This window comes from Pleurodeles waltl, chromosome 3_1, assembly GCF_031143425.1.
Source record: "Pleurodeles waltl isolate 20211129_DDA chromosome 3_1, aPleWal1.hap1.20221129, whole genome shotgun sequence".
In the NCBI taxonomy this organism is placed as follows: domain Eukaryota; kingdom Metazoa; phylum Chordata; class Amphibia; order Caudata; family Salamandridae; genus Pleurodeles; species Pleurodeles waltl.
In genome coordinates this window covers 357,480,157-357,503,257 of record NC_090440.1, presented here as the reverse complement: position 1 = coordinate 357,503,257, position 23,101 = coordinate 357,480,157, and the positions used below count along the sequence as shown (strand labels likewise).

Genomic DNA, 23,101 nt, shown 5'->3' with positions numbered 1-23,101 from the left:
CTGTGACTTGGACGAGGTGACCTCGTCCAAGGCACACGGGAACTGTAGCCTTGGACGTGGTCACCTCGTCCAAGGCACAGAACCGGTTAAAAATATCATGGTGGCAGGATTATGTTGTGAAAACTGCAGAGATGTGGCATGGGAAGAATCATAGACTTTTCCCACAACCATTCTGGAGCTGAGTTGTCTACTAATTGTGTACACTCCTGACTGTTGTGCAGCACAATATGGCTCCTTGCAGTACTACAGACTCATTATATCTGAAGGGTACTGAGGCACCTGTGGTGTATGTGTCTCCTACATAAGCCCCCTAGAAACCTCTGCAGATATAACCTACATCTGTGCCGTCTTGTCAGTAAGCGTAATCTATGTGTGGCACACAGTGCTGACAATGGTGCTGTGACAAAGTGGTTGTCAACAGGCATGCAATGTACATAAACATCTGTCCTGAGATCTATCATGGTAGACATCAATGAATAAGTGGCCAGCCATTACAATTCCTATTTCACACAATTCCATGCCAGCACATGTTACCTCTTGAACTACAAGCAAGCCATTCTCATTGCACAACATTCCAACGTACATTATGTCACTATCCATACTCCAATTATATCATATAATTGGTCAGGCAAAACCTTCTTTCATAGCATTCCATACTTCAGACTGACTCACACCAAACTCTGAGTTAGCACACATGACGCACAAGATGACACTTACTGGATGCATTGGGGTCTTCAAATCAGGCAACCTCGCCTATGGTGTTGGGCGCAAGTCCACCTGCAAGACATGAATGGAAAATATTGCTTAGTGTAATTTGTATATATCAGTTAATGGACAACATTGTTTACTGTCAACTTGTTAGGCTGAGTGAGCAAGTCATCCTAGTGGTAGATCAGAGCAACTGACAAACAGGATGCGGGAGCACCGCCAACAGGCTGGCGGTGCCCGCGCAGGGCATTCTGACCGCGGCGGTTTGGCCGCGGTCAGACAAGGAAAACCGGCGGTCTCCCGCCGGTTTTCCGCTGCCCTGGGAATCCCCCATGGCGGCGCAGCTTGCTGCGCCGCCATGGGGGATTCCGACCCCCTCACCGCCATCCTGTTCCTGGCGGCTCCGACCGCCAGGAACAGGATGGCGGTGAGGGGTGTCGTGGGGCCCCTGGGGGCCCCAGCAGTGCCCATGCCAGTGGCATGGGCACTGCAGGGGCCCCCGTAAGAGGGCCCCACTTTGTATTTCAGTGTCTGCTTTGCAGACACTGAAATACGCGACGGGTGCCACTGCACCTGTCGCACATACCCACTCCGCCGGCTCCATTCGGAGCCGGCTTCCTCGTGGGGAGGGGTTTCCCGCTGGGCTGGCGGGCGGCCCTCTGGCGGTCGCCCGCCAGCCCAGCGGGAAAGCCAGAATGGCCTCCGCGGTCTTTCGACCGCGGAGCGGCCATTTGGCGGCTCCCTCCAGGCGGGCGGCTCCCGCCGCCCGCCGGGCTCAGAATGAGCCCCATAGTTTCAGATAATGTATACTTATGCACCTACAAACCATCACTGTCCCTGACAGTCCTGTGGTGCTTCTCACTGCACCATTATGCAGGTGTCTGTTAGCTCTACACCTCCCTGACCGTATGGGAATGCTTGACACTGTATATTGCATCTGAGGGGCATGTCACGTTTGTTGCAGTGGCTGTCTCATTGTGACACTCATAGTATTTCAGCCTGCCTCAGATGTTGTAGGCATCTACCTCATTGTCACAGCAAACTGACAAACTACTAGCCAGGGGTTGTGTGGGTATTCCAAGGTGTTGAGGAATGCTGTGATACATCCTTCAGTGAAGTAACATGCGTGTGCCATCACAAGGCACACACAAGATCAATAATGCTATGGGAGTTTACTCATGTGAAAATAGATGTACCTACCTGTACATTGACTGATTTAAATCATGGATGTATTGCCAATAGTGTGTGGTCAGCCATTGTTGCCATAGTATACCATTATTTGTCCAGGGAGCAATAAGAACATGGACATAGACATATGCCCGAACAAAGACACACTTGCTCTGTGGTCCAAGGCTGCATTTGTTGGTGCAGGTTATTGAATAATGTGCCAGGGATGGTGCAGATGCAGGGCAGCCCCATGCTGTCAGTGAGAAGCGGCAGGCCTGTGGAACTTACTTTGCATATGTGTGTGGTAATAGACATAGTATAGGGTGTAAGTGATACAAAATGACCAGGAACAGGGAAGGTCTAGTAGTCCGGATCCAGTGCATGGTCAAGCTCCCTTATGTGGCCTTGGCCAATGACACAAAGGGCCCAATAGAACAGCAATGGTGCAGCACCAATTGCATTAATACAATTTGTGTGGCCCTCAGTGCACCCTTTACCCCCTCCATGTGTGTGTCTAATGAGAATTAAGGCAGAGCATGATGTAGGTAGGATCCTATTGCATCTATTTATGTGTGGGTATATGATATACTCAGCAGGAGTTGCAACAGATCATCACAACGTCTGCTGAGTACCTGGGGATCCATCTCATACATTTATATGCCCTCATATCACACCTGCTCTCAGCAGCCGTTTAGAGTGCATGAAAAATTGAAATAAGGGATTTCTCATTTTTCTAAGTGGCTCATACATTTGCCTCCCAGACAGATTTTGGGACACCCTCCCATACATGAGGCATTGCGCAGGCCGCATTTGGTGCTGCTCATTACCGAGTTGCCCTATGCATGCATCACAATACTTTGTGATGGTTGTACAGGAAAAATGGTACATCTGCCCTGCATCAGCTTCATTATTGTACATTTGAACTGCAGGCCTAAGGTGGCGCTGGGACTCTTCACACAGGTAGCATACGACATGTCCAGATCCACAACCATTACATGCAGCACTCAACCATATCTGCAACTGTCATGCACATGCATAAGAAAGGACTTTGTATGGAAATGGGAGACTTACCAACTGTTCCACCAATCTCTTTGCCCAGATGATCCAGCAGATCCTGCTCCCTTGCAAGGAGGTCTGCCCAGCGGTGCTCAAGTTGGTGGTCATTCCTTCCTGTACCAAAGATCCATGTTAGGTGGTGGAGCACCTTGCCTCACTGCAGCCTCCTTGCCTCTGTGGGGTAGCCAAGAATGACATGGCCACCCAGTTGCAGCATCATGGGGAGGTAGTTCTGAACCAGCCAAATAAAAAAAAACAGCTCATCGGCCATCATCCGCTCCATCCTCCCTTTCCCAGACATACTGGACGCAAATGCAGTTCACCCAAAACAAAACAAATTATCACCTAACCCAACTACCCCAAACACACCACAATACAGAGACACAAACAGTACACTTACAATACAAAACAGAAGTTTAAAGACAAATAAAACAGAACACCTACAGGACACAGCACACTCAACACTAATGACACTACAAAACTTCTACAGCAACAGCTCCACACACCGTCATACAGTCTCAGAAAATATGACTGTGAAGTGAAAGTAAAAGTGAACTCACTGTACCATGTTTGCAGGCAGGATGTCCTGTTTTATTTCTTCCTGGGCAAGTGCGTCACATTTCCAGTCATGCATCGTTTTTTTCACTGTTGACGGTCATGCATTGTTCTTCTCAATTTGTGTGTGAAATGGCCTGTGGATGTGCGATAGCTGTTCAGGCGCTAGGTGTCTTTTAGCTTAGGGGAATTGTATGGTATATGCGTTTGCGCTAAAAAATGTAAACGCATAGGGCTCATGTGTCTATTTTTCACCATGGTGCGTGAAAAGGCGTGTGAACGTGTGATTGCCGCTCAGGGCCCAGGCATCATTTTACTTACATTGCAGTGTGGAGTTAATGGTTTGCATCATTTTTTTTTTACGCATGAGAGTATTGTGTAGATTTTTCCGTTTTAGGCCTTGAGTGCACCCTGATTCACTTACTATGTCACAAGGGCTACTCTGCAATGTTGTATATGTGATATGGTTACATGTGCGTGACCATCCAATAATGTAATTACGGTGACATTGGTATGTCAAATCCATAGGTTTGTCTATGAGTCTGCTGAATGAGATTACTCATACCTTGTGCATATGTGCATGTGTTGCTACACTGTGTCCATATACATGTTGGCACATGTGTACTATGTGTGTACATATGTGTATGAATACTAATTTGTGGGTGGACTACAGTGTTATGTCTGAGATACAAATGTACTCATACCTACAACACAATAATTTATGATGCCCTATGATAGCCATATAGTAAAGCCTGTGACAACCATGACAATTTGTACTCAGAGTATTCAGTAGACTTGGACTGCATTGACATCATGTTACCCCTGGCAATATGTGTGTTCATGTGTGTCCACTCTTTGGTGTGTTGTTGGATTTTACTTCATGTTGCTCTGCTACATGTGTGCCATTTGGTTCCCCATACATCTTAGTTGCAGGAGATGTAATGTACACAGTTGTTAGCGAAGGTTGGTATATGCTGTGTGTGTGTGTAAAGACATGTGTAGTGTAATTTCTGTGACATATGATGACAGTGGTGTGTTCATTGGATGTGACCCTCACATTACTAGCTTCCTGAATGGACTCATATTGGCATTTTACAAAGTCACATCAGTGCCACCTATGTTTCCGTATGTCAGAACACATGTGAAGGTAATTTCTGTCAGTCACTGATCTTGTGATACCTATGCCTTTATTTTTGTTCTAGGTTGCCTTTTGTTCAGAATCCATACACATTACCCTGCCTGAGCCATTATAGTGGTACTTGTGTGCTGAGATATGTGGTATATGTGTGCCCAGACGTGGGACCCGTGCTCACTGTGCCACTGGATTCAAGCTAGCCTGGCTGATGAAGGGTGATACCCTGTAACCGGTCCCAGGATTTTTGTTTCCAGTCCAGGGAGGACCTGGCTTGGCAGTTCGAGCTGGACTGTTCCCATGAGGAACAAGCTCAAGACTGATTTGCATATGGCTAGGTCCAAATTGGGGAGGCATGGTGAGCAAGAGAACAATGGATTAAACCTAGATCTGTGACTGGGGTGAGCGTTTGCATTATTCAGCGCTCAGTCCATCATCCTTTTATGTTGTATAGGTGTGCATGCCTCCAACTGGGCACTCACATTCGTCAACATCATGTTTGTTATGACTGTCACATACAATGGCATACCACTGTGTAGCAGTGTTGCAGTCTGGCATCGATGCCAGCCTACTCGTCATCACAACTGTGTGAGTTTGTATGGCAACACTTACCCATGGTTGCATGTGAAGAGGCAAGTTAATGCTGCTCGAGTTTACTCAGCCCCCTGTGCACATGCATCAGGCCCATGACAATGTAATACTTTAATGTAGCCAGAGCAGTGGTGTGTGGGTTTATTGAGCGGGGATCTAGACTCTTCATGATTGCTACTCAGCAGAACTATGCACACTCTCCAGCAGACAGACACATGCACAGGATATCACATTTTCCTCTGTGGTACTTGGTGTCAGCCTTCCCCTCTCATGTACAGATCTCGGTGGTGGCACATGTAGGACATGTCTCATTATTTGATGCCCTTAGTTGCTTCCATGGGCAACTTGTTTAGGGGTTGGATATCTGTTGTGACTTCGGTTTTGGAACTGTGCCAGGGTACAGATGGTGTTGTCTGTCAGTGCCTCCTGTTATGGTGGCATGCAATGGGCAAATACGATGGCATGCTAGTGGCCAACATGACTGGATTATGTACTGACCTGTCCACACTCTCTGTACATATGTTAAATGTTAACATGTATACATTGATGTAGACATTGTTGTACAGTCAGTATTGGTCTATCTGTGTCCCTTCTCCATGTTTTCCCGCATTACTGGTAAGGTATGTATCATCTCCTACATTGCTCCCATTCTTTAGGCTGCTTGCACTTTGTACACATCTTCTACGGCAGCATTGACTGGTCATACATGGACATGATGCAACATGTGACTTGTGTAATTTGTTGTCTCCTACTTCAGGCTACTTGATAGTTATGGTTCCATTGACGGTATTCGTGAGATGTAATGAGTGCCGCACACACATGACATTACACCTGCCACTGCACTTGTGTTGTCTCCAAGTGACCCCCTGTGTTGTATTTGCAAGCTGTCCATCCACATCCTCCATTGAACATGGGTATGCATTTCTTCCAGCATGCCACAACCTAGATAACTCTTACCATGATTGAATGATGTTGAGGTGTGAAATCATCTCAGTGCTGTACCTTTCACTAGCCAAATACAACATATATGCCTAGGTCTACTCCTACTCAGTTTGATGTTGTGTCTCAGACATTATTTAACAATCCTGGACATAGTAAAACATCCCACACCTGATTGTGATATTGGAGCCGAAAACATGTATGGGAGAAATTATTACTGTTGCCACCATGCACTTCTGACATGTGAGTGACAATGAGTGGTGCATCTTGCTATGTGCTCTGTGATGTTGTTATACAGAGCATAATAGGCAGACATGCTGACACATGTCACGCATTGTTGATACTGGCAAACCTGTTGCTACCTAGGACATACACCCATATATCAGTTGTCACATGTGTATCTGGATTTGTAGTCATGTGTCAAGACAGCAGATTTGTGTGACAAGTTTTCAGCTCATGTACATAGTGAATGTAAGACACTTTGCTTACATTCGACCCAGAAAATTATTTGGTGGTGCATTTTCCCAATGAATCCTAAGATTCTCACAGTGGGTCATGTGTTTGGATAGTGATTCTGCACACATAGCTGCTTATATTGTCTGACAACTCATTGTGCACTCCACAGCCAACGTGTGTGTGCTATACGTTAGGTGCAGTCCACCATGTGCCAGTCTTATGACCTATTGCAGAGCCAGGACATTATCCCATGGATACACTGTGCAGGCTCAGCATTGGACATTGGTTAAAATCCCTGAACAATTACTGAAGGTCCATAGTTACCAATGATGTCCCACCCTTGTCACATATGTACCATGCAGGCAAAGCTGCAATCACCATGAGTTGTGACAGTGTTCTGTTCCTACATTTCTTAAAATCCATTTGTTGACAGCCCCTACATTGTGTGTTCCCCACATGCATATGTTCTGTTAGGCATGGTGTTGTTGTGATGAATGGGCTAGGTATTAGCACCTTGACCACTTGACGGCACAATATATGTAGAGGTGTATGGATCTAGGCCTTCAGGAGTCACATGCCCATGAATTGTCTGTCACTGATATGTGAGATGGAGGCAGCAGACCCTCTTACACCAGAAACAATGTTGCTACCATACTTGTCACCATTTTGTTTCTTACCTGCTCCCTGGGGGTTGAGTCACATTCCAATGGTATATGTAGTGGAGAATGAGAACAAAAGGAGAATCAGGTGCAAAGTCTTTTATTTGTGCTATTTACAATGTGATATTGTTAGTCCAGTGACTATGTGTAGAAGTTCTCAACAATGTGAAGAAGTCTCCTGCAAACTCCTACAGCAGTGTTCTGTTGTTCACCCTCCAAATTATCGGCTCTATCATCATCATCCTTCTCCTCGTTGTGGGCATCAACCTGGACATACCAGGGAACATTTGTTCGGACACAGATGTTGTGGAGGATTACACATGGCAGAAACATTTTGCAAATAAGTGGTGGAGCATACACGAGACTCCTGTCAGGGCCAGGCACCTAGACCTTGATTTTAGGAGCCCAAATGTCCTCTCCACCACATTGCATGTTTTCCTGTGCCCCTCATTGTAGGCCCGCTCTTCCACCATTGTGGGATTGGCAAATGGAGTCATCTCCCATGGCTGTATGCCGTACACTTGATTAGCTGCAAAGGAAAGAGAGAAGTGATGTAGTAAAACTTGATTTACTACAAGTCCCTTAGTACGGTGCATGTTAGGTCAAGTATGTCCTCTATACTCCTACCGAGTCCTACTATGGCATCCATGATTGTTACAGTTTTTTCACACATTCTGCACCATCGTGGACCATTTCTGGTATACGGAACACACATGGAGCTGCTAGGGGGCACTAGTGACGCATGTGAGGTGGCACTGGAGTAGGTGCTGCCCCATTTCTCATGATTCTGCCCCATGGTCTTTAATGTCAGATAATTTTGTATTCGTATGTGTGCGACACAATGCAGCTGACAGGTGTATGTGCACACTACAGGTATGTCAGGTATGTGTAGATGATATGTCGTTGGTTATAGCACCACTTAGGTGGCATTTGATTTAGGTTCTGCCAGAGGCTTGCACACCATGACTGTGGGACTGTGCCTATGTGTGACTTTCTCAAAATGACCATGGCCTTTGCCATTGACATGCCTGGGCGCTTCTTTGTTTGGAGTAATGTGTGTGTGATATGTATTTAGTTGACAAACTGTGGACACTTGCAGTGGTTTGTGAGCACCTTCTGCATGCAAAGGGGACCTGTCTATACCTGTCTACACATGCTGTGTCAGTGAGGGTGTGGCTGTGTTATGTACATGTGGGTGTATGTGTTTATGAAGTGTAATGTATGCAGTGTAGTGTGGCATGTTGCATATGTGTTGTTGCCTGTACATCTATGTAGCCCTTCTCATGTGTATTTAGTGTGATGTTTGTCTTGTTTGTCCTAGATGGTTGGTGTGTTATGATTGGTATGGTGGCTTTCCTATGAGTAGACCATTGCCATATTGACCATCCTGGAACCCCTTGTTGATGGTGCAATGGTGAAATATGTATGCATGATGGATGTAGACTGGATATTTAGCAAGGATGTTGGTGAAGAGCCCACGGTAGTCCACAATGGCCTGCACATTTATTAAATGTGTGTGCTTGTGGTTCCTATATAGGTGTTCTGTTGCTGCAGGTGGCACCAGTTGCACATGGGTGAAGTCCATTGCACCCAGCACATGCGGAAACCCAGAAATTTGACAGAAACCTTGCTTGGTCTCCATCTGCAGAGGATGGGTGTTTGAGAAGCAGATGTGTTGGGGTATGAGGCGTATGATAATGTCCAGGGCCTTAGGTAAAAAGACTTAGAAGGCTGGCTGGGAGATACCAGCCACATGTGCACCCATTATCTGAAAAGATCCAGACGACAGCATATGGAGGACAGTGAGGAGTTTGGTCATGGGAGGAATGTTAGTAGGAGTTTGCACCCTTGCTGTGATGTTTGGCGCAATATGTTGCAGCAGGGGTACAATGGACTCCCGGTTCAGTCTGTACATCGAGATTACATCTTGCTCCCGGAGTCCAAGGATGGTTGTGCACTGTCTAAAGATCCTCTCCCGCCTTCTGCATTGCCTTTGTGGCTGCTGTGGTGGTGTTTGAGGTTGGTGGGGTGGTGGTGGAGGGACCTGCTGTCTTCGCTGATGTCTGCAGCGTGTGCCAAGTTGCAGCAGTACCACTTCCATGGATTCCTGGAGGTTTCAAAAGCTCCTTCTGTGTGTTTTCCTTGACTGGTGGTGTGAGGGCCTCTTTTTAATGCCTGGTCTGACCAGACGTTAAAATTTTATGCTAATTGGACTTAGCACCATTTTTTAAAGTCTTTTTCCTTAGTTTGAGTCACTTTTGCAATAAGGTGCTAGAGGGCTAGCGTAATTTTTTGGAAGGGAACGCCTACCTTGTATCTCATTGTCGCAATGAGACGTAAGGTGGTTTGGCTCTCCCTCAAAATCGTGCTAATTCCTACATTTTGACACTAGACGGGTCCAATGTCAAAATATAAATATGGAGTTATGTTTGCACCGCTTTAACGTACAAACAAATGACACTAAGGAGGAGCAAACATTTCATAAATATGCACCTAAGTTTCTAGTTGCATGTGTAGCATTAAACTGGGATGGGACATCTTCAAGAGGATAGGTGAGGACTTCCAGTTGTAGCAGGGTCTACAGCCCGGTTAAACCCTAATTTCTGGAGTAAAGTGTGGATCCTGCGCCCTTCAGAAAGCTAAATTTTGTGTAGATTTTTGGCTGGAAGCTGCACAAGGGAAGAATTGAAGCACGTGGGCCCTCATGAGAATTGTGGGTCCCGATTATTAAGCCTCCACCAGGCTGCTCATTGGGCCCCTTTTCTGTAGAGGTCAGAAGTTCCTCAGTAGTGCAGGTGAAACACATTAATTGGGAGGACCGTATGGTGTGTTTCTTCCTGGCAGACCAGCTGGGAATGGACCCCTTAACATTCCCTGACCTCAATGGATTAGAGTCCCATAGAACCCTTGCTCAGTCCGCTCAGCCACTTTTCTTCCTGGCAGACCAGCTGGGAATGGACCCCTTAAACCTCCCTGACCCATTAAATTAGAGTCCTGTAGAACCCTTGCTCGGCCCCTCAGCCACTTGGAAGCAGTGCACTCACCTTAAGTCCAGCTGCTTCCCACTTACTTGCTAGGTTGTTTGTTTCATCAGAGGGGGCGTGATGTGGGACGGACGGGGAGGTTGTAGATGTAGGTTTAGCCCTATGTAGCAGGCTCAGATGTGGGCTACAGATACTGAGATGTCGCCATTACTATGGCTGGAGCGCGGAAGACAAGCTGGAGGCTGGGGGTAATAAACACAGGCCTCAGTGATGAACATACTTGAGATGGTAAAGGAGCCGTAATAGGGTCCCTGCACTCACCACTTTTTGCATAGTTCCCCCGGGTGGCAGTCAGCTAAAGCAGCTCCAGCTGCCACCATCAGTCCGTGTCGCTGCTGCCAGCAATCCATCACCCGCTGCTGTCACTGCTGCTGACGGCAGCTTGCTGCTTCATTGCTGCTGCATTTCTTTAGCCTGCTCTGGCTCTCCAGCAGCACTGCAGCAAAAACTCTCCTGCTGCTCTCTCCTGTGGTTGTGTGGTCACTGGCCAGACCTCACTGCTAATACACCTGCAGAAGGGTCAATTCGGTTTCTGTTTTGCAGTGGTGTAGGAAGTTGGCTCTGTATGTACTATTTCAAAGTAAGAAATAGCATGCACAGAGTCCAAGGGTTCCCCTTAGAGGTAAGATAGTGGCAAAAAGAGATAATTCTAATGCTCTATTTTGTGGTAGTGTGGTCGAGCAGTAGGCTTATCAGAGGGTAGTGTTAAGCATTTGTTGTACACACACAGGCAATAAATGAGGAACACACACTCAAAGACAATTCCAGGCCAATAGGTTTTTATATAGAAAAATATATTTTCTTAGTTTATTTTAAGAACCACAGGTTCAAGATTTACAATCAATACTTCAAATGAAAGGTACTTCACTTAGATATCATAGGAGCTTTGAATCAGCAAAATAGCATGTACAGTTTTGGCAAAAATGGCAATAAGCTATTTTAAAACTAGACAGTGCAAAATTCAACATTTCCTGGGGGAGGTAAGTATTTGTTAGTTTTGCAGGTAAGTAACCCACCTACAGGGTTCAAAGTTGGGTCCAAGGAAGCCCACCGTTGGGGGTTCAGGGCAACCCCAAAGTTACCACACCAGCAGCTCAGGGCCGGTCAGGTGCAGAGGTCAAAGTGGTGCCCAAAACACATAGGCTTCAATGGAGAAGGGGGTGCCCCGGTTCCAGTCTGCCAGCAGGTAAGTACCCGCGACTTCGGAGGGCAGACCAGGGGGGTTTTGTAGGGCACCGGGGGGACACAAGTCAGCACAAATAGTACACCTTCAGCGGCACGGGGGCGGCCGGGTGCAGAGTGCAAACAGGCGTCAGGTTTGTAATAGGTTTCAATGGGAGACCCAGTGGTCTCTTCAGCGAAGCAGGCAGGCAAGGGAGGGGCTCCTCTGGGTAGCCACCACCTGGGCAAGGAGAGGGCCACCTGGGAGTCACGCCTGCACTGGAGGTCGGATCCTTCAGGTCCTGGGGGCTGCGGGTGCAGTGTCTTTACCAGGCGTCGGGTTCTTGGAAGCAGGCAGTCACGGTCAGGGGGAGCCTCTGGATTCCCTCTGCAGGCGTCGCTGGGGGGGCTCAGGGGGGTCAACTCTGGCTACTCACAGGGTTGCAGTCGCCGGGGAGTCCTCCCTGTAGTGTTGTTTCACCGCAGGTCGAGCCGGGGGCGTCGGGTGCAGAGTGGAAAGTCTCACGCTTTCGGCGGGAAACGTGGAGTCCTTTTAAAGTTGTTTCTTTGTTGCAAGTTTTGGTTTCTTTGGAACAGGGCCGCTGTCCTCGGGAGTGCTTGGTCCTTTTAGATGCAGGGTAGTCCTCTGAGGCTTCAGAGGTCGCTGGACCCTGGGGAACACGTCGTTGTTGCAGTTTTTCTTGAAGTGGGGAGACAGGCCGGTAGGGCTGGGGCCAAAGCAGTTGGGGTCTCCGTCTTCTCTGCAGGGCTTCAGGTCAGCAGTCCTTCTTCATCTTAGGTTGCAGGAATCTTGTTTCCTAGGTTCTGGGGGCCTCTAAATACTCAATTTAGGGGGGTGTTTAGGTCTGGGGGGTTAGTAGCCAATGGATACTAGCCCTGAGGGTGGCTACACCCTCTTTGTGCCTCCTCCCTGAGGGGAGGGGGGCACATCACTAATCCTATTGGGGGAATCCTCCATCTGCAAGATGAAGGATTTCTAAAAGTCGGAGTCACCTCAGCTCAGGACACCTTAGGGGTTGTCCTGACTGGCCAGTGACTCCTCCTTGTTTTTCTCATTATCTCCTCTGGTCTTGCCGCCAAAAGTGGGGCCGTGGCCGGAGGGGCCGGGCATCTCCACTAGCTGGGATGCCCTGTGGCGCTGTAACAAAGGGGTTGAGCCTTTGAGGCTCACCGCCAGGTGTTACAGCTCCTGCAGGGGGAGGGAAGAAGCACCTCCACCCAGTACAGGCTTTGTTACTAGCCACAGAGTGACAAAGGCACTCTCCCCATGTGGCAAGCAACATGTCTGGTGTGTGGCAGGCTGGCAAAACTAGTCAGCCCACACTGGAAGTCGGGTATGTTTTCAGGGGGCATCTCTAAGATGCCCTCTGGGGTGTATTTCACAATAAAATGTACACTGGCATCAGTGTGCATTTATTGTGCTGAGAAGTTTGATACCAAACTTCCCAGTTTCCAGTGTAGCCATTATGGTGCTGTGGAGTTCGTGTATGGCAGACTTCCAGACCATATACTCTTATGGCTACCCTGCACTTACAATGTCTAAGGTTTTGCTTAGCCACTGTAGGGGCATAGTGCTCATGCACTTATACCCTCACCTATGGTATAGTGCACCCTGCCTTAGGGTTGTAAGGCCTGCTAGAGGGGTGACTTATCTATGCCATGGGCAGTGTGAGGTTGGCATGGCACCCCGAGGGGAGAACCATGTCGACTTAGTCATTTTCCCCCCACCAGCACACACAAGCTGGCAAGCAATGTGTCTGTGCTGAGTGAGGGGTCCCCAGGGTGGCATAAGACATGCTGCAACCCTTAGAGACCTTCCCTGGCATCAGGGCTCTTGGTACCAGGGGTACCAGTTACAAGGGACTTACCTGGATGCCAGGGTGTGCCAATTGTGGAGACAAAGGTACAGGTTAGGGAAAGAACACTGGTATTGGGGCCTAGTTAGCAGGCCTCAGCACACTTTCAAATCATAACTTGGCATCAGCAAAGGCAAAAAGTCAGGGGGTAACCATGCCAAGGAGGCATTTCCTTACACAACCCCCTCCCCCCCCAAACAAAGAGGATGAGACTAACCTTTCCCAAGAGAGTATTCATTTTCTAAGTCGAAGAACCTGGAAAGGCCATCTGCATTGGCATGGGCAGTCCCAGGTCTGTGTTCCATTATAAATTCCATTCCCTGTAGGGAGATGGACCACATCAACAGTTTGGGATTTCATCTTTCATTTGCCTTAGCCATCTGAGAGGTCTGTGGTCAGTTTGAACTACAAAGTGAGTACCAAAGAGGTATGGTCTCAGCTTCTTCAGGGACCAGACCACAGCAAAGGCCTCCCTCTCAATGGCACTCCAACGCTGCTCCCTGGGGAGTAACCTCCTGCTAATGAAAGCAACAGGCTGGTCAAGGCCATCATCATTTGTTTGGGACAAAAGTGCCCCTATCCCATGTTCAGAGGCATCAGTCTGCACAATAAACTGCTTGGAGTAATCTGGAGCTTTTAGAACTGGTGCTGTGCACATAGCTTGTTTCAGGGTGTCAAAGGCATGTTGGTATTCTACAGTCCAGTTTACCTTCTTGGGCATTTTCTTGGAGGTAAGTTCTGTGAGAGGTGTCACTATTGATCCATATCCCTTCACAAACCTCCTGTAGTACCCAGTCAAGCCAAGGAATGCCCTGACTTGAGTCTGGGTTTTTGGAGATACCCAGTCCAGAATAATCTGGATCTTGGGTTTGAGTGGCTGAACTTGGCCTCCACCTACAAGGTGTCCCAAGTAAACCAAGTTCCCTGCCCTATCTGACATTTGGATGCCTTGATAGAGGCATGCTGCTTGCAGGGCCTTCAAAACCTTCTTCAGGTGGACCAGGTGATCCTGCCAGCTGGAGCTAAAGACAGCAATATCGTCAAGATAAGCTGCACTAAAGGACTCCAAGCCAGCAAGGACTTGATTCACCAACCTTTGGAAGGTGACAGGGGCATTCTTTAAGCCAAAGGGCATTACAGTAAACTGATAATGCCCATCAGGTGTAGAGAATGCTGTCTTTATTTTGCTCCTGGTGCCATTTTGATTTGCCAGTACCCTGCTGTCAAGTCAAAGGTACTTAAGTATCTGGCAGCACCTAGTTTGTCAATCAATTCATCTGCCCTTGGAATGGGATGGGCATCTGTCTTGGTGACAGAATTAAGTCCTCTGTAGTCCACACAAAACCTTATCTTTCTCTTTCCATCCTTGGTGTGAGGTTTGGGGACTAAGACCACTGGGCTAGCCCAGGGGCTGTCAGAGTGCTCAATGACTCCCAATTCCAGCATCTTGTGGACTTCCACCTTGAAGCTTTCCTTAACTTGGTCAGACTGTCTGAAAATGTTGTTCTTGACAGGCATGCTGTCTCCTGTGTCCACATCATGGGTACACAGGTGTGTCTGACCAGGTGTTAGGGAAAAGAGCTCAGCAAACTATTGTAAGACTTTCCTACAGTCAGATTGTTGTTGGTCAGAGAGGGTGTCTGAATAGATCACTCCATCTACTGAGCCATCTTTAGGGTCTGTGGAGAGGAGATCAGGGAGAGGTTCACTCTCAGCTTCCTGGTCCTCATCTGTCACCATCAACAGATTCACATCTGCCCTGTCATGAAAGAGTTTGAGGCGGTTCACATGGATCACCCTTTTGGGGGTCCTGCTAGTGCCTAGGTCTACCGGGTAGGTGACCTGACTCTTTCTTTCTAGCACTGGGTAAGGGCCACTCCATCTGTCTTGAAGTACCCTGGGAGCCACAGGCTCCAGAACCCAGACTTTCTGCCCTGGCTGAAACTCAACCATAGCAGCCTTTTGGTCATACCACCTCTTCTGGAGTTGTTGGCTGGCCTCAAGGTTTTTGCTTGCCTTTTCCATGTACTCTGCCATCCTGGAACGTAGGCCTAGTACATAGTCCACTATATCTTGTTTAGGCTCATGAAGAGGTCTCTCCCAGCCTTCTTTTACAAGAGCTAGCGGTCCCCTTATAGGATGGCCAAACAGAAGTTCAAAGGGGGAATCCCTACTCCCTTCTGAGGCACCTCTCTGTAGGCGAAAAGCAGACATGGCAAGAGGACATCCCATCTCCTTTTGAGCTTTTCAGGGAGCCCCATGATCATGCCTTTCAATGTCTTGTTAAATCTTTCTACAAGACCATTGGTTTGTGGATGGTATGGTGTGGTGAATTTGTAAGTCACCCCACACTCATTCCACATGTGCTTCAGGTATGCTGACATGAAGTTGGTACCCCTGTCAGACACCACCTCCTTAGGAAACCCCACTCTGGTAAAGATACCAATGAGTGCCTTAGCTACTGCAGGGCCAGTAGTGGACCTAAGGGGAATTGCTTCAGGGTACCTAGTGGCATGATCCACTACCACTAGGATATACTGGTTCCCTGAAGCTGTGGGAGGTTCACGTGGACCCACTATGTCCACACCCACTGTTTCAAAGGGGACCCCCACCACTGGAAGTGGAATGAGGGGGCCCTTTGTGTGTCCACCTGTCTTACCCCTGGCTCGACAGGTGGCACAAGAGACACAAAACTCCTTTACCTTCTGGGACATGTTGGGCCAATAGAAATGGTTAACTAACCTTTCCCAAGTCTTGGTTTGTCCCAAATGCCCAGCAAATGGAATATCATGAGCTAAGGTCAGAATGAACTCCCTAAACTCCTGAGGCACTACCACTCTCCTAGTGGCACCAGGTTTGGGATCTCTTGCCTCAGTGTAGAGGAGTCCATCTTCCCAATAGACTCTATGTGTTCCAGTGATTTTTCCTTTGGTCTCTTCAGCAGCTTGCTGCCTAAGGCCTTTAAGAGAGTGACAGGTTTCTTGCCCCTTACACAACTGTTCCCTTGTGGGTCCCCCTGGGCCTAAGAGTTCAACCTGATAAGGTTCTAACTCCATAGACTCAGTTCCCTCAGAGGGCAGAACTTCTTCTTGGGAAGAGAGGTTTTCTTTCTTTTGTTGTATTGAAGCTGGTTCCTCAGTCTTCTTTACTTTTCTCTTGGAGGGTTGGGCCATTTTTCCAGGCTCCAACACCACTTTTTCACCCTGAGCCTTGTGCTGTGCCCTTGTCTTGACACTCACCAGTTCAGGGATACCCAGCATGGCTGCATGGGTTTTGAGTTCTACCTCAGCCCATGCTGAGGACTCCAGGTCATTTCCAAGCAAACAGTCTACAGGGATATTTGAGGAGACCACCACCTGTTTCAGGCCATTGACCCCTCCCCGCTCTAAAGTTACCATAGCCATGGGATGTACTTTAGTCTGATTGTCAGCGTTGGTGACTGGATAAGTTTGTCCAGCCAGGTACTGACCTGGGGAAACCAGTTTCTCTGTCACCATGGTGACACTGGCACCTGTATCCCTCAGGCCTTCTACACTAATCCCATGAATTAAGAGTTGTTGCCTGTATTTTTGCATATTAGGGGGCCAGGTAGCTAGTGTGGCTAAGTCCACCCCACCCTCAGAGACTAGTGTAGCTTCAGTGTGAACCCTGATTTGCTCTGGGCACACTGTTGACCCCACCTGGAGACTGGCTATTCCAGTACTAACTGGAGTAGAGTTTGAAGTGGAACCTTTCTTGGGACAGGCCTTGTCTCCAGTTTGGTGTCCCTGCTGATTACAGCTTCGACACCAGGCCTTTTTGGGATCAAAGTTTTTACCCTTGTACCCAAAATTGGATTGTGAAGAGGCTTTGGACCCTCCCTCCTAAGCAGGTTTTTGGGGCCCTGTAGAATGCTCTATACTTTTTCCCTTGGATGTCTCAACATTCTTCCCCTGGGGAGTCTTTGTGACCCCTTTCTTTTGGTCACCCCTTGTGGAAGTCTTGGTCACCCTAGTCTTGACCCAATGGTCCGCCTTCGTTCCCAATTCTTGGGGAGAAATTGGTCCTAGGTCTACCAGATGCTGATGCAGTTTATCATTGAAACAATTACTTAAAAGGTGTTCTTTCATAAACAGATTGTACAGCCCTTCATAATCATTTACACCACTACCATGAATCCAACCATCCAGTGTTTTGACTGAGAAGTCAACAAAATCAACCCAGGTCTGGCTCGAGGATTTTTGAGCCCCCTGAACCTAATCCTGTACTCCTCAGTTGAGAATCCAAAGCCCTCAATCAGGGGAGCCTTCATGAGTTCATAGGATTCTGCATCTTTTCAAGAGAGTGTGAGGAGTCACTTTAGAGTTTAAAAGTTTTGTAAAAGTTTGAATTAAGTTCTAGAGATAGTTTTAGATTCTTAAAAAGTATTCCAACCTTTAGAAACAAAGGGCCATATTTATACTTTTTGACGCACAACTGCGCCAACGCAGTTGTGCGTCAAAAAGTTTAACGCCGGCTAACGCCATTCCAAAGCACCATGCGGGCGCCTTATTTATGGAATGACGTTAGCCGGCGCAGCTGATTGGTGTGCGTCAAAACAAATGACCCACACCAGGCAGCGCCGGCGTAGGGGAAAATGGAGCTTGGGCGTAAAAAAATGGGGCAAGTCAGGTCTGAGGCAAAATATTGGCCTCAACCCGATTTGCGCCATTTTTTTTTCTCCCAACCCCCATTGAAATGACTCCTGTCTTAGCACAGACAGGAGTCATGCCCCCTTGCCCAATGGCCATGCCCAGGGGACATATGTCCCCTGGGCATGGTCATTGGGCATAGTGGCATGTAGGGGGGCACAAATCAGGCCCCCCATGCCACAAAAAAAAAAAAGAACTTACCTGAAGGGGATGGGGGCACATCCCTAATCCTATTGGGGGAATCCTCCATCTGCAAGATGGAGGATTTCTAAAAGTCAGAGTCACCTCAGCTCAGGACACCTTAGGAGTTGTCCTGACTGGCCAGTGACTCCTCCTTGTTTTTCTCATTATCTCCTCTGGTCTTGCCGCCAAAAGTGGGGCCGTGGCCGAAGGGGGCGGGCATCTCCACTAGCTGGGATGCCCTGTGGCACTGTAACAAAGGGGGTGAGCCTTTGAGGCTCACCGCCAGGTGTTACAGCTCCTGCAGGCGGAGGGGAGAAGCACCTCCACCCAGTACAGGCTTTGTTACTAGCCACAGAGTGACAAAGGCACTCTCCCCATGTGGCCAGCAACATTCCTGGTGTGTGGCAGGCCGGCAAAACTAGTCAGCCCACACTGGAAGTCGGGTATGTTTTCAGGGGGCATCTCTAAGATGCTCTCTGGGGTGCATTTCACAATAAAATGTACACTGGCATCAGTGTGCATTTATTGTGCTGAGAAGTTTGATACCAAACTTCCCAGTTTCCAGTGTAGCCATTATGGTGCTGTGTAGTTCATGTATGACAGACTTCTAGACCATATACTCTTATGGCTATCCTGCACTTACAATGTCTAAGGCTTTGCTTAGACACTGTAGGGGCATAGTGCTCATGCACCTATGCCCTCACCTATGGTATAGTGCACCCTGCCTTAGGGCTGTAAGGCCTGCTAGAGGGGTGACTTATCTATGCCATGGGTAGTGTGAGGTGGCATGACACCCTGACGGGAGTGCCATGTCGACTTAGTCATTTTCTCCCCACCAGCACACCCAAGCTGGCAAGCAGTCTGTCTGTGCTGAGTGAGGGGTCCCCAGGGTGGCATAAGACATGCTGCAGCCCTTAGAGACCTTACCTGGCATCAGGGCCCTTGGCACCAGGGGTACCAGTTACAAGGGACTTACCTGGATGCCAGGGTGTGCCAATTGTGGAGACAAAGGTACATGTTAGGGAAAGAACACTGGTGCTGGGGCCTGGTTAGCAGGCCTCAGCACACTTTCAAATCATAACTTGGCATCAGCAAAGGCAAAAAGTCAGGGGGTAACCATGCCAAGGAGGCATTTCCTTACAGGTGGCTATTACTGTTCTGCATGTTATTTTGTTAAGTCTGATCTTATTGAGATATTTCAGCTTACCAGTTCTGAATATTTTTCTGGCAAGTCTATACACTGGACTGATCAATAATCTGAAATAAATACTTTTAACAACAGTCACAGATTTCTGGCCATTTTTGTGGTGTCACATTGGCTTCACAAGTCTGAAATGTATTATTAATGCTGACTCCCTTTCAGTGCTTCATGGCAACCTATAAAGGTCCATATGACCAATGGGGATTTTTTTTTAATTACTTTACTAAGAGACTGCGGTTTACTTCCCTGTGTACTCTTACCAGCTCAGTCCAGAGCCACCAAATTGTGAATGGAGTCAGTATTGTTTCATGGCAGTGTTTTTTTATGGCAGCCTTCTCTCCAATTTGCTGCAGGTTAAAACGACCACGATGGTCCTATCAAACATCTGATTCTAGCACTTTTTTGACAATCTCTTAGGTCAGGGGTTTCAGGGTCTCTACCAAGGGATGCAAGAGGAAAGCCAGGGGTCACGATTGCAAGCCCTGGTGACCCCTAAATGATGTCCATAAGGATACTCAGGCTCAGAACCAAAAATCACGTCATATCTCAATGCTCCTCCCTCACTTAAGGCATGCCAGAATAGTGAAATGTGAATGGGAGGGCATTTATAATAGTCTCATTGATTTCCAAGAAAGCTTCTGACCAGCAGGGTGTCAAAAGCATAGGAATGTATTCATTTGTAAGACAGAGAAGCTCTAAAGTGCCAACCCTAATACAATGTCCCAGCTACAGTACATTTTAATAGTTAGAAGATCTCTGAAGAAGTTCAGACCTCCTACAATTTACAAACTTCTCACAAAACCAAAGATACTCTCAGCTAGCGACATTAGAGGCTAGTGAGGAGGGACTTCATTGATGAAGCATGACACCTAGGATGGTGAGTATTGTGCATCCTTTTTAAAAGGAGCCCAAATGTAGGGGCATTAACACAACATATGATCTCAACAGGTTAGGATGAATCAGGAAGTACATATTTCTTCCCTGCATCAGAATTAGTACATTTTTGTTTAGAAATAAATGTAAAGGGGAAGTCCTACTAATGGCCACAAAAACACTCTCACTCCATAGAGTAGTGATGTAAAGTTAAAGGTGTGGCAAAAGTAGAAAAACTGGAATTTTAGTGATATTCCATCGGGATGTTGACATGATGTCTGGCTTATCTCTATTTACTGTGGATTTTCTGTATAATGGTGGTAATGGCAAGGGCTTCAAGATTTTTTCAGGTTCTCAAAGAGGAGTGGGTCAGTTAACACTCGACTAAAGTCTGAGTTTCATGAGTGAATTACAATAAATTCTGGTTTGTTACCTACCAGGCTGGACTGGGAACCCAAAGCAGCCCTGGCAAATTTTGTCAGAACAGCCCCGTAGATTGCATAGCGAGCGGGCCTGACCACTACAATGGGGCTTTCAGGGGATTCTCCACCCTACCCCCCAAGACAATTTGGGACAAATGGCAAGAACGGTGCATTCTACAACACATTCTTCATTATATATTCAGCTCTGTTAGTTCAATTCATTTTTAAAGCATATTGATTGATAACCTAATGGCAATCTTTATTGGGGCTCTTCAGTGATTCCTTCACCATCATCCTCTAACAATGCCTCTCATCTCTCCATAGCCCCTCTCTCACATGTATTTTGTTTGTTTTATAGCACATCTCCTGCTAGCGCAGGGTGTTGGAGCACTTTTTATAACACATAGATACAGAAACAATGAATCATACATGTGTAAATCAGTGTATAGGAAATGTTACATAAAACAAAGGGGACTACAAGGTGTATGCAGTATTCCACTGAACTATGCACCTTAAATACTGTTCGGTGATCTGCTTAGTACACGTTCTTTTTAGTAGGCATCTTAATCCTCAACGTAATCCTCTGCACTACCTTAGATGAGTCAAACCTGCCACTAGACAAAACTATGATATCTCTCCAGCGGGTACATTAATCACCAGAGGTATCTTGGCACTGTAATTGTTGCCTGAAAACTGTTGGATATACAAGGGGCTCTGCAGTGCTTTTAAAACTGCTGCACTGCAAATCCAGCCCCTCCATAACAAAATTTGCCACCCACACTTCCAGCATCCAGGGGAAAGCCCGATGCCCAGTACGGCCAGTCCGGCCTTGGTGTTCATGGCTAAACTGTGACTTCAAAATCCCATTATAAGTATGGGCCTACAATTAAAAACATGATTTGTGCTGTTGGCTGAAAGACCCGCACTGACTGAAAGGAATATGACAGTCATGACCTATGACTAGTTGAAAGCTATGTTTTTTCATGAGTCAGGGGCGAGTCCTGAGTGCCAGGGACAACTGCAAACATTTAAAAATGTATCGAAAAAATCTGTGTAGCTCAGTGCAGATGTGTAAAAGCAGGCCTCTACGGGGTAGTCCCAATTCCTTCGCCCTCCAACCCCGAAAAAACCTTTAAAGAGGGCCCGTTCAGCCCACGGCCAATGAATATATGTGAGCTATGGAAGACTCAAGGTCTCATCAAATTCTGAAGAGGGACCCCTTCATTTTTCGTTACGCCACTGGCTTAGTGATCAGAACAGAAAGCTTTAGCCTTTACGAGGAAAGTTTCCACAGAAAAGAAGGCTGCAAAGCACACTCAGTATAACCATGGCTTGTTAAGCAGTCAATAATGTATAAACATGTTAACACATAAACAGTTTTCATTTCATGTTGTAAATATAAACCTTAGGCAAATGAAAACCGTTCCAACTCACCTAACAATCACAAACCGAAAGTCAAACAAGTGGTGAACTTGTTTTTCTTGGAACAGCAGAAAGTTCACGCATTCTCGTCTCTCTGCCTGTGAGCTGAAAAGGCAAACACGTGTGACCAGTCCCCCCTCTCCGCCCACTAGCTCAAATTCCTGCAGCATTATTGTCTCTCGGATATTCGAAAGACATTCCCCCAGGATTTGCTGAAATCCGTTTTGTTTTTCCCAGTTGCTGCTTATGTAAACCAAGACCATTTCTGCAAATTGAAAAGTGTAAATCATTCGTTATTGTTCAAACTTCCAATATTGCTGCCTCATAAATCATATATTTCTCAAAAGGTCTGTTTCTGGAAAAAAAACACAAATTTTGCACGCCTTCCATGCAAGAAGGTCTGATTCTTGGAAAGTAAGTGAAATGTTTCCTGAAAGACTGCAGAAATTCTAAATGAGCATCGGGAAAATAGTATGGTTATGTCAGTGGATGGATACCAATACATATCTCACATTTGTAAGGTATGTATTATTTCACAGCCCATCCATATGTCATAGGCAGTAAGGCTGGTTTAAGGGAAAACATGCTCAAAGTTCAAGCCTGCTATCAAATGCATCTAGTTCAAAGTTCTGTGACGTCTGCAGGTTCAAAGGAAGGAATAGTAAGCGTTGGTAAATGCATTAGGTTTCGCCTATGTGATTGATAATAAGGTTTTTCTTGTAAGTTTTAGCTCTGTGAGCAGTTGAGCAATATAAATTAAAGAAAGTGTGAATGACAATAGAGGAGGTACTCGCTTGTCCACCTAAAACATGAGGGATACTAAAGGCCTATGTAAATGCAAAGACAATACAATACAATAACGCATCACAAATTCACTAGGGCACAGGGTTTTTTCATTTGCAGCAAGAACTAAAAGGGAACCCATTGGCATGCACAGGTAGTAATTTAACAAGTTCCAAGACACCTCTCTAGTGTAACATGCATT

The 23,101-nt window shown here is 46.9% G+C and overlaps 1 long non-coding RNA gene across 1 annotated transcript; it reads right to left on the bottom strand.

Moving 5' to 3' along the window:
- Positions 1–7,347: 7,347 nt before the first annotated feature.
- Positions 7,348–22,217, bottom strand: LOC138283200 (uncharacterized). The gene is made up of 2 exons (XR_011201123.1): positions 22,129–22,217; positions 7,348–7,792 (listed from the first exon to the last, which is right to left on the bottom strand). It is a non-coding gene; the product is annotated as an uncharacterized lncRNA (long non-coding RNA).
- Positions 22,218–23,101: the final 884 nt, after the last annotated feature.